The following is a 10,097-nucleotide window of genomic DNA, read 5'->3' as shown; positions in this document are numbered from 1 at the left end:
TGATGCTCCTAGCAGTAATCCCATTCAAAAGGGGGGAAAGATATGGTATTGAATGTAGTGCTGTGTCCCCAGTGTACTGGCTACAAAGAAGAAAAAAGAAAAAAGAAACTGAGAAGGGAGAAAGAAGAAAAAGAGAAAGAAAGACATGAAAGCAAGGACAAAACACAAAATGGTAAGTAAACCGCAGTGCATCTCAAAAATTGATATCATAAACATTGTTATTATGAAAAATAAACATTGAGAAATAAAGGATGAGAAGTAAAAAATAAAAAATAAAAAATAAATAAATAAAAAAAAAATAATATGAAAAAAAATAAAAAAAAATAAAATAAAATAAAGAAATAAATGAATAAATGCATTGTAAAAGACCATAATAATACAAAAAATAATAAATACAATAGTGACATTATTAGATCCAGAATGTAAAGGGTTATAATTGAGGACCACACAGAACAAAACAAAACAAAAAACAAGGTGACACATGGTTTTAAGTGCATAAACATATCACCCAAAAGGATGTATTAATTAATTAATTAATAAATGGTCAAACTCAATGAGTAGGTGAGATTATAAGAAGCTATATTGAGACATGATGAATTCATAATTGGAAAATATGTGCCGAATAGGTTATTAGCAATAAGTGACATAATACACAATAATTAATTGTATATCAGATAAATATAAACGCAAAGTGTTGGTGAGATAAAAAATAATAATAATAGAAGAAAAAAGGGGGGGGGGAAGGGATAATGGCGAAAAGAGCAGAAAAGGAAAAAGAAAGAGAAAGGGGAGGGAAAAGAAAATGATAATCCGCATGTAGGGTGAGAAAGAAAGATCATGAAGAATCATGAATGGAGGACGCGAGCCACTATGATGCTGGCGATAAGTGAAAATAATGAAAAAGTGCCCCCTTGATATGAAAAAGAGGGGGGAGGGGAAAGGGAGAGAAGAAAGAGGGAGAAGAGAAAAAGAGTCCATAGGGAGGAATCACAGTATCAACATTTGTAACAGATAATTTACAATAATAAACTCAATTGGTTTTCCTCTGGTCTGATGGGATTAGTTGGTGTATGGGAAATAAAGGAGCCTCTTCCAGGAGCAGCAAAATAGAGTCACCCAGACATTTAAATATAACAATGCGACAAAAAACAGGTATTAGCAACAGCTACAAATTCTAAAAAGTAAGGGGAGTACAGATAAAAAAGAGAGAAACTAAGAAAATTTGAGGATAGATTCTATCACAGAGAAGGGATCTCATAGAAATGCTGAGAAACTCAAGTTTTCATTAAGACCAAAGGGGGTCATTGTGCCCAAGGTAACAATCCACCTGCACTCTTTTTGTGCAAGTGTCTTCTTAACATCACCACCTCTGACACCGCAATGAATTCGATCGATCCCCCGCACACGGAAGGTTTTAGGATCACATCCATGTTTGAGTTTAAAGTGTCTAGGGATGGTCTTGAGGGTCGTCAGATCGTCTATGTCTCTAGCTGCGATAATGTCCCGTACATGTTCTCTGACCCGCAGTCTTAGTTGTCGAGAGGTTAAACCCACATACACCTTCGGACAGTCAAAGGTGGCGTAATATATCACGTGAGTGGTCATACACGAGATATAATGCAGGATTCTGAAGCATCTATCAGTCCTGACCGAGTCAAAGGTTGTGGTACGTAGGACATTGGGGCATGTCACGCAGTCCACACAGGGAAAACATCCCTGTGCGGGACCTCTGGTTGAGAAGGGGTTTTCTCGTTTCGGGACATAGTGGCTCTGGACCAGAAAGTCTCTCAAATTCTGGCTTCTTTTTGCTGTCATTTGTGGACGAGGTGATAAAACTGGGGTAAATGTTGGCTCTAGTTGTAAGATGGGCCAATGTTTTTGTAGGATATCTCTCATGGTCTGCCATTGATTGTTATGGGTAGAGATAAACCTAATCACCCCAGGCGTCTCGTCTGTTTGTTCCGGCGGTAAGGGGTTGAGTAAATGCTTCCTTTCCACTCTCCTGGCCCTGTTATATCCCTGTTTGATGCAACAGTGGCTATAGCCCCTTTCCCTAAATCGTTCCTTCAGATCCAATGCTTGGTTTTCAAACCTCGTATCTGAGGAGCAGATCCGCCTCATCCTCAGAAATTGACCAACCGGGACAGCTTTTACAGTAGAATATGTATGTGCCGATGTCGCATGTAATAGGGAGTTGACCGACGTCTCTTTCCTAAAGACGTCGGTCTGTAATCTCCCATCAACATCGGCTTCAATGATGATGTCCAAAAAGTCCACCCTTTGTCTATCATAGGTGTATGTTCATTTTATGTTCCAGGTATTGATGTTTAAATTGTACATAAAATCAGTAAGTTGAGACTCAGTGCCTTGCCAGATGATCAATACGTCATCAATGTAACGTAGCCAGCACTGCACATGGTTGGCGGCATGAGCGCCGTCGCCATGCACAACCTGCCTTTCCCAAAGGCCCAGAAACAGGTTGGCATACGACGGCGCGCACGCCGCCCCCATGGCAGTGCCTTGCTTCTGGACATAAAAAGTGTCCTTGAAGACAAACATATTATGGGACAAAATGAATTCTAATAGGTCAATTATCAGCTCACATAGTTGGCTGTCCCGGTTGCTCATCTCGAGGAAGAAGCGGACCGCCCTGATGCCGTCTTGGTGTCTGATGCAGGTATACAGAGGTTCTACGTCTACTGTGACCAGTATCATGTCTGCTTCCAAGGAAATGCCATCAATTCTTTTGAGTACCTCTGTGGTGTCTCTGACATATGAAGGCAGACACTCCACTAAAGGTTTCAAGTAGAAATCAATGAACCTGCACACAGGTTCACAGAGACCCCCAATCCCTGATACTATCGGGCGGCCTGGTGGGTCTTGAATGTTTTTATGAACTTTTGGGAGCAGGTAAAACGTCAGAATTTTAGGAAACTCTACACTTAGACCATCCAGTGTTTTTTTGGAAATGATCCCTGTCTCAAAAGCTTTATTCAAGATTTTAAGGAGTTCCGAGGAAAAGGAGCCAAGAGGATTATAGCTTAGTTTGCAATATGTCTCCTTGTTCCGTAATTGTCGAAAAGCTTCTTTTTCATACAATTTAGTGGGCCAGATCACAATATTCCCCCCCTTGTCCGCTGCTTTGATGACTACATCCTTGAGAGATTGTAAAGATTGCAGCGCTTTGCGTTGTGCAACTGTGAGATTGTCAAATTTCCTGTTGATGGGGATCTGCTTGAAATCCTCCATCACAAGCTTGGTGAAAATCTCCACTTGTGGGCACAGGGACAAGGGGGGGAATCTTTTAGGTCTAGGGGCAATCCAGTTTTGAGACCCACCTTGCTCCGGGGGAACTTGTTCCCGTAGAAGGTCCTCCAAGGCTGACAGAGTCTCCTGTTCCAAGGCACTATCCAGGCCCATATGGCTATCACCCCTCCCATGAAGTTTACGTAACACCAATTTTCTTGAGAATAAGTATAAATCTTTTATCGCTGTGAAAAGATCGAACGTATTACTTGGGGAAAATGTCAACCCTTTACTTAAAATCTCACATTGCGTGTCAGAGAGGGTGTGTGTGGATAGATTGATTACCTCTAAATTCCTAGGCTTTTTGCCCCCTGAGTAAGGAGATGGGGTCTTTCTTTTGGTCACTTGTCTCTCCCTGTTTCTCCGGGGGAGGCTTAGTTCTTGTCCAGGTACTGTATCCCCGTGCCACCTGACTTCGGTACGTTCATCATTGGAGGTCTGGGACGATATGGACCCTGATCTAGATCGAAATCCGGATCGTGGTCTACCACTCCTCCATTTATAGACCCTACCCTGTAGGTAGTAATTGTTGTCCCTCTGAAATTTCTGACTCTTAGTAGCGCAGATCTCTGTTTCCCATTTTTTGAAATCTATTTCTAGGTCCGCATTTAATTTATCCATGGCCTCTTGAGAGAGGTCTTTTTTGAGAGTCATGTTGATATCGTCTATCTCCTTCTCTATTGTCCTCAACGATAAGCTATTGGACTGGATCAAAAGATCCATGTAGCCTCGTGAGCAAGTTGTGGATAGCTGTTCCCATTTATCTCTAAAGGTCTCATCCTCATTGGGAAAGGTAGGGAATACCTGGATCCTCAGACCCCTGGGGATAAAACCTTTCGTTAAGTATCTTTCTAGGAACGCCTTGTTCCACCAGATTTTCGTCCTCTGTTTAAAAAGGCTTTTAAGCCTGAACGTTAGATCTCTCGTGTTTCTCCCATTGCTGTCTAAAAACAAATTTAGATCATCCTTAAAAACATCATTGAGTTGCGAGATCCAAGACTGGTCTCGCATACGAAAGTCCATGTTAGGCCCAGAGCCTACAGCTGTGAAAGACACAGAAAACGACAAATTTTAAATACAAAGACTCAACCGGTCAAATAACGGGCTAGGTGCCTATGGGGTATTAGGAGCACCTCCACTATGTATAATAGGCAAGCTTCACAAATACTTGAGCAAACTTATTTAGAACGCAAAAAGCCAAAATGCCACGGAAATATTGAAAAAGTACAAAATAGTTTATTGGGACATACAACACAAAAATTACAATTGTTAAAATATAAGGAGATCTAAAAAGATACAGTGTGGGATATAATCCCGGTGAGTTGGGGTGTCCCACAATGATATCTCCCATGGCATGGTGTACATGACGAATAAACATGTTAATGTTACCAGAATCTTATGATGCAAAGAGCATAAATACAACAATCAATCAGATTACGGTGAATACAGTTGAATCCAGGTATATTTAGTACATCATATATGAATAGGCTGTATAGCTCAGAGAAGTACCCAGGGTCATGGGGTTAAAAACCCTATACTGCCCAGGTGAAAGTGAATATGAGAGAGACGTCATAGATACACCCAGCTAGAGGGGAAGATAAGATAGAAGTTAGGAATGCACGTGGATCCACAGAGGATCCACTGATTAGTTTATATAGTAGGCTTACCCATTAGAGTAGGAGTATGTGTTCCCACACTGCAACCTGCAATGATAGCGCCCCGACGCGCGTTTCGCCAAACTGGCTTCCTCAGGGGATGATGCGTAACCATGTCGCTTTGTATGTGGGTATATATAGCATACAAATAAGTGGTGAGTCAGTTGGGTTCCGGTGTATGTTGCTGCTAATTGCCGGTCTACGGCACATGCGCGAGAGTCCGACTTGAGCCGCGAGATCCCGACCGTCAGTCGTCACGCCCGTACTGCGCGTGCGCGCCCCCAGGGACGCGTATCCCTGGAGACGAGGCAGGCACAGCACGAGCGTGAAGACGACAGAAAGCCGGGCGAGGCTCCCAGGCCCATCCACGCATGCGCAACCCCGGAAGAGGACATTGTGTGTGCAAGTGTGATGCTCCTAGCAGTAATCCCATTCAAAAGGGGGGAAAGATATGGTATTGAATGTAGTGCTGTGTCCCCAGTGTACTGGCTACAAAGAAGAAAAAAGAAAAAAGAAACTGAGAAGGGAGAAAGAAGAAAAAGAGAAAGAAAGACATGAAAGCAAGGACAAAACACAAAATGGTAAGTAAACCGCAGTGCATCTCAAAAATTGATATCATAAACATTGTTATTATGATTACTGTTATAAGATTACTGTGTGCTGGGGCCCTGTATCTAAACCTACAGTGTGGTAGGCTTAGATACAGGGCCCAGCAGACAGGATCACGCATGGGCCATGTATCTAAGCCTACCATGTGATTGGCTTAGATACAGGGCCCAGCAGACAGGATCACGCATGGGCCATGTATCTAAGCCTACCATGTGATTGGCTTAGATACAGGGCCCAGCAGACAGGATCACACATGGGCCATGTATCTAAGCCTACCATGTGATTGGCTTAGATACAGGGCCCAGCAGACAGGATCACACAATCTGTGATCCTGTCTCATGGGCCCCCTAAGCCTGCTACATCGTAGGCTTAGGGGTTGTGCAGTCCCTAAACATTGATGGCCTATCCACAGGATAGGCCATCAATAGCTGATGTGTCGCCCGGGACCCGCAAATCAGCTGTTTTGAAGGGGCCGCAGCACTCGTACGAGAGCTGCTTCCCCTTCATTTCACTACTCGCTCACACTGTGAATCGCCGACACGGATTCACAGTGTGACCGGAATGAAGTGACAGGAATGAAGGGGAGCAGCTCTCGTACGAGTGCTGCGGCCCCTTCAAAACAGCTGATTGGCGGGTCCCGGGAGTCGGTCCCCGCCAGTCAGGGCTAACCTTACCTTCCTCTTCGGCCGCGGCGGGAGTTCTGTCGTCTCGATGCTGTGCGCGGCGCATAGCACTGTGACGTCATGCGCTGCGCACAGCGCCTGACGTCAGGACCTCCGCTGCCATCCGGAACCAGGAAGGTAAGTAAAGTATGTTACTATAGTAACAGGGGCCCGCGGCCCGAGTTACTATAGTAACTTTTTATTGATGTGGTGCGGGGGGCCATGGGCCCCCCAGGCTTCAGGGCCCGGTTGCAATTGCGACCGCTGCGACCCCTATAGCTACGCCAGTGTCTCAACCCCATAAAGCTGTTGTGGGAGCAGCTTGACCGTATGGTACGCAAGAAGTGCCCATCAAGACAATCCAACTTGTGGGAGGGGCTTCTGGAAGCTTGAGGTGAAATTTCTCCCGATCAACTCATCAAATTAACAGCTAGAATGCCAAAGGTCTGCAATGCTGTAATTGCTGCAAATGGAGCATTCTTTGACGAAAGCAAAGTTTGAAGGAGAAAATTATTATTTGAAATGAAAATCATTATTTCTAACCTTGTCAATGTCTTGACTATATTTTCTAGTCATTTTGCAACTGATTTGATAAATATAAGTGTGAGTTTTCATGGAAAACAAAAAATTGTCTGGGTGACCCCAAACTTTTGAACGGTAGTATATATATTTGTAAGTGGTTAATTTTGTTAATAAAGTATGTTAGGGATTTGTTTAGGTTGGGTTTCCTTAACCCCTACCCGCACCAGGACGTAACTGTCCGTCGTTGCGGGAAGTTACTTCCCGCACGAGGACGTACAGTTACTGAGTTAATCCCGGTGCACACTGTCGGCGACAGTGTGCACCGGGAACCAGGAGGTCAGCTGTCGCCGACAGCTGACACTCCCCTCTTGCCGGCCAGCGGTCCTTTGCCGCTGATTTCGGCGCATTAACCCCTTAAATTCGGCGATCGGGTGCAATCGCCGAATTTTAGGGGTTTTTAACATATCGGCAGACCCCCGTCCGAAATCGCGGGGTCTGCCTATAGTTAGTATGGCAAACGGAAGCCAAACAATGGCTTCCGGGTCTGCCATGGACAGAAGCCCATCAGGACCAACCTTCGGCTGGTCCTGATAGGCTTCCTGTCAGAGTGACAGAAAGTCACTGTGCCGTTCCCGATGCACACTGTCGGCGACAGTGTGCATCGGGAACTTGGAGATCAGCTGTCCCCGACAGCTGACACTCTCCAGTGTTGCCGATCAGCGGCTCATCGCCGCTGATTTCGGCAATTAACCCGTTACATGCGGGGCTCGATTGCGATCTCCGCATGTAGCGGGTTTGTAGCGCATCAGCAGCCCCCATGCAATCGTGGGGGCTTCTGATGCTTGTGATGGCACCCGGGGGACAGACAACGGCCCCCAGGTCTGCCATGTATGTCAGCCTATGAGGATCAGCCTCACACTGACAGTTGGAATACGTTACACTACCTAGGTAGTGTAATGTATTCTAGCAGCGATCAGAGCTGCATGTCAAAAAAAGAAAGTGTAAAAAGTAAAAGAAAAGTTAATAAACAAAAATATAAAGTGTAAAAAGTAAAAAAAAGTTAATAAAAATGTTTTATAAAAGTGTAAAAATAAAAGGTTTTGTTTTCCTATAATAAGTCATTTATTATAGGGAAAAAATGAAAACGTTAAAAAAAAAGTACACATATTTGGTATCGCCGCGTTCGTAACGACCCAATCTATGAAACTATAATGTTAATTTTTCCGCACGGTGAACGCCGCAAACAAAATAAACGGAAAACTGTCAGCATCGCTATTTTTTGGTCACCACCCCTCCCAAGATATAGAATAAAAAGTGATCAAAAAGTCGCATTTACCCCAAAATGGTACCAATAAAAACTACAACCCGTCCCGCAAAAAACAAGACCTCCCACAGCTTTTTTGACGAAAAAATAAAAAAGTTACGGCTCAGAATAGCGTGTCCCAGAAAATAAATTATTTTATAGAAACTTAATTTTATTGTGCAAACGCTGCAAAACTTAAAAAAAACTATACACATATGGTATCGGCGTAATCGTACCGACCGGCAGAATAAATTAAAACGTAATTTATTGCGCACGGTGAACGCTGTAATAAATAAAGAATTTAAAGCGCCAAAATCGCTGTTTTTTGGTCACCCTAGCTCTAAAAAAGATCCTGAGGGGCCAAAATGCTCACTATACCCCTAGAAAAATTCCTTGAGGGGTGTAGATTCCAAAATGGGGTCACTTTTGGCGGGTTTCCACTGTTTTGGTCCCTCCGGGGCGTTGCAAACCCGACATGGCACTGAAAACCAATCCAGCAAAATCTGCACTCCAAAATCCAAAAGGCGCTCCCTTCCTTCTGAGCCCTGCTGTGGGTCCAAACATCAGTTTACGACCACATATGGGGTATTGCCGTAATCGGGAGAAATTGCTTTAGAAATTTTGGGGTGCTTTTTCTCCTTTATTCCTTGTAAAAATGAAAAAATTCTATGTTTCCACAGAAAAATAGGTGATTTTCATCTTCACAGACTAATTCCACTAAATTCTGCAAAAAAACTGTGGGATCAATATGCTATCTATACCACTAGAAAAATGCCTTGAGGGGTGTAGTTTCCAAAATGGGGTCACTTTGGAGGGGTTTCGGCTGTTTAGGTACCACAAAACCGCCTCAAACCTGACATGGTGCCTAAAATATATTCCTAAAAAAAGGAGGCCCCAAAATCCACTAGCTGCTCCTTTGCTTCTTAGGCCTGTGTTTCAGTCCATTAGGACACTAGGGCCACATGTTGGATATTTCTAAAATCTGCAGAATCTGGGCAATAAATATTGAGTTGCGTTTCCCTGGTAAAACCTTCTGTGTTACAGATTTTTTTTTTATTACAAATGAATTTCGGCAAAAAAAATGAAATTTGTAAATTTCACCTCTACTTTGCCTTAATTCCTGTGAAACGCCTAAAGGGTTAAAATATTTTCTGAATGTGGTTTTGAATACCTTGAGGGGTGCAGTTTTCAAAATGGGGTGATTTATGGGGACTTTCTAATATATAAGGCCCTCAAAGCCACTTCAGAACTGAACTGGTCCCTGAAAAAATAGCCTTTTGAAATTTTATTGAAAATATGAGAAATTGCTGCTAAAGTTCTAAGCCTCGTAAAGTCCTAGAAAAATAAAAGTACGTGAAAAAAAATGATGCAAACATAAAGTAGACATATAGGGGATGTTAACTAGTAACTATTTTGTGTGGTATTACTATCTGTTTCACAAGCAAATACATTTAAATTTAGAAAAATGCTAATTTTTGCAAATTTTTGCTAAAATTTGAAGTTTTTCACAAATAAATATTGAATTTATCGACCAAATTTTTTCACTAACATAAAGTACAATATGTCACGAGAAAACAATCTCAGAATCGCTTGGATAGGTAAAAGCATTCCGGAGTTATTACCACATAAAGTGACACATGTCAGATTTGAAAAAATAGGCTGTGTCCACAAGGCCAAAACAGGCTGTGTCCTAAAGGGGTTAATTATAGGAGGGCCAGAAATTGTCAGATTCCATGGTCATGTAGAACACATTTTTACAAAACCTATGGATTTCATATAGATTTAAAAAATGCAATTCGCAAGAAATCCAGTAGATGGGATCAGAACGCTGCAGAGAGCCACCGGCATAATGAGGAGGAGGATGAGGATGATAAAACTAGAAAAATGTAAATGTATTTTAAGCATTCCTAATTTTTTGGATGTGACAGTGTTTTTTAGCAGTACTCTTCGACCCTGCGCATAAACATTTCATTGATAAATTCAGCATTACTGCATCTGCATCTTGTAGCGAGATCTCTTGTTACTTATGAGTGTTCCTGG

The sequence above is a fragment of the Rhinoderma darwinii genome, chromosome 4 (assembly GCF_050947455.1).
Source record: "Rhinoderma darwinii isolate aRhiDar2 chromosome 4, aRhiDar2.hap1, whole genome shotgun sequence".
Lineage (NCBI taxonomy): Eukaryota > Metazoa > Chordata > Amphibia > Anura > Rhinodermatidae > Rhinoderma > Rhinoderma darwinii.
Note: the sequence above shows the minus strand (reverse complement) of the source record.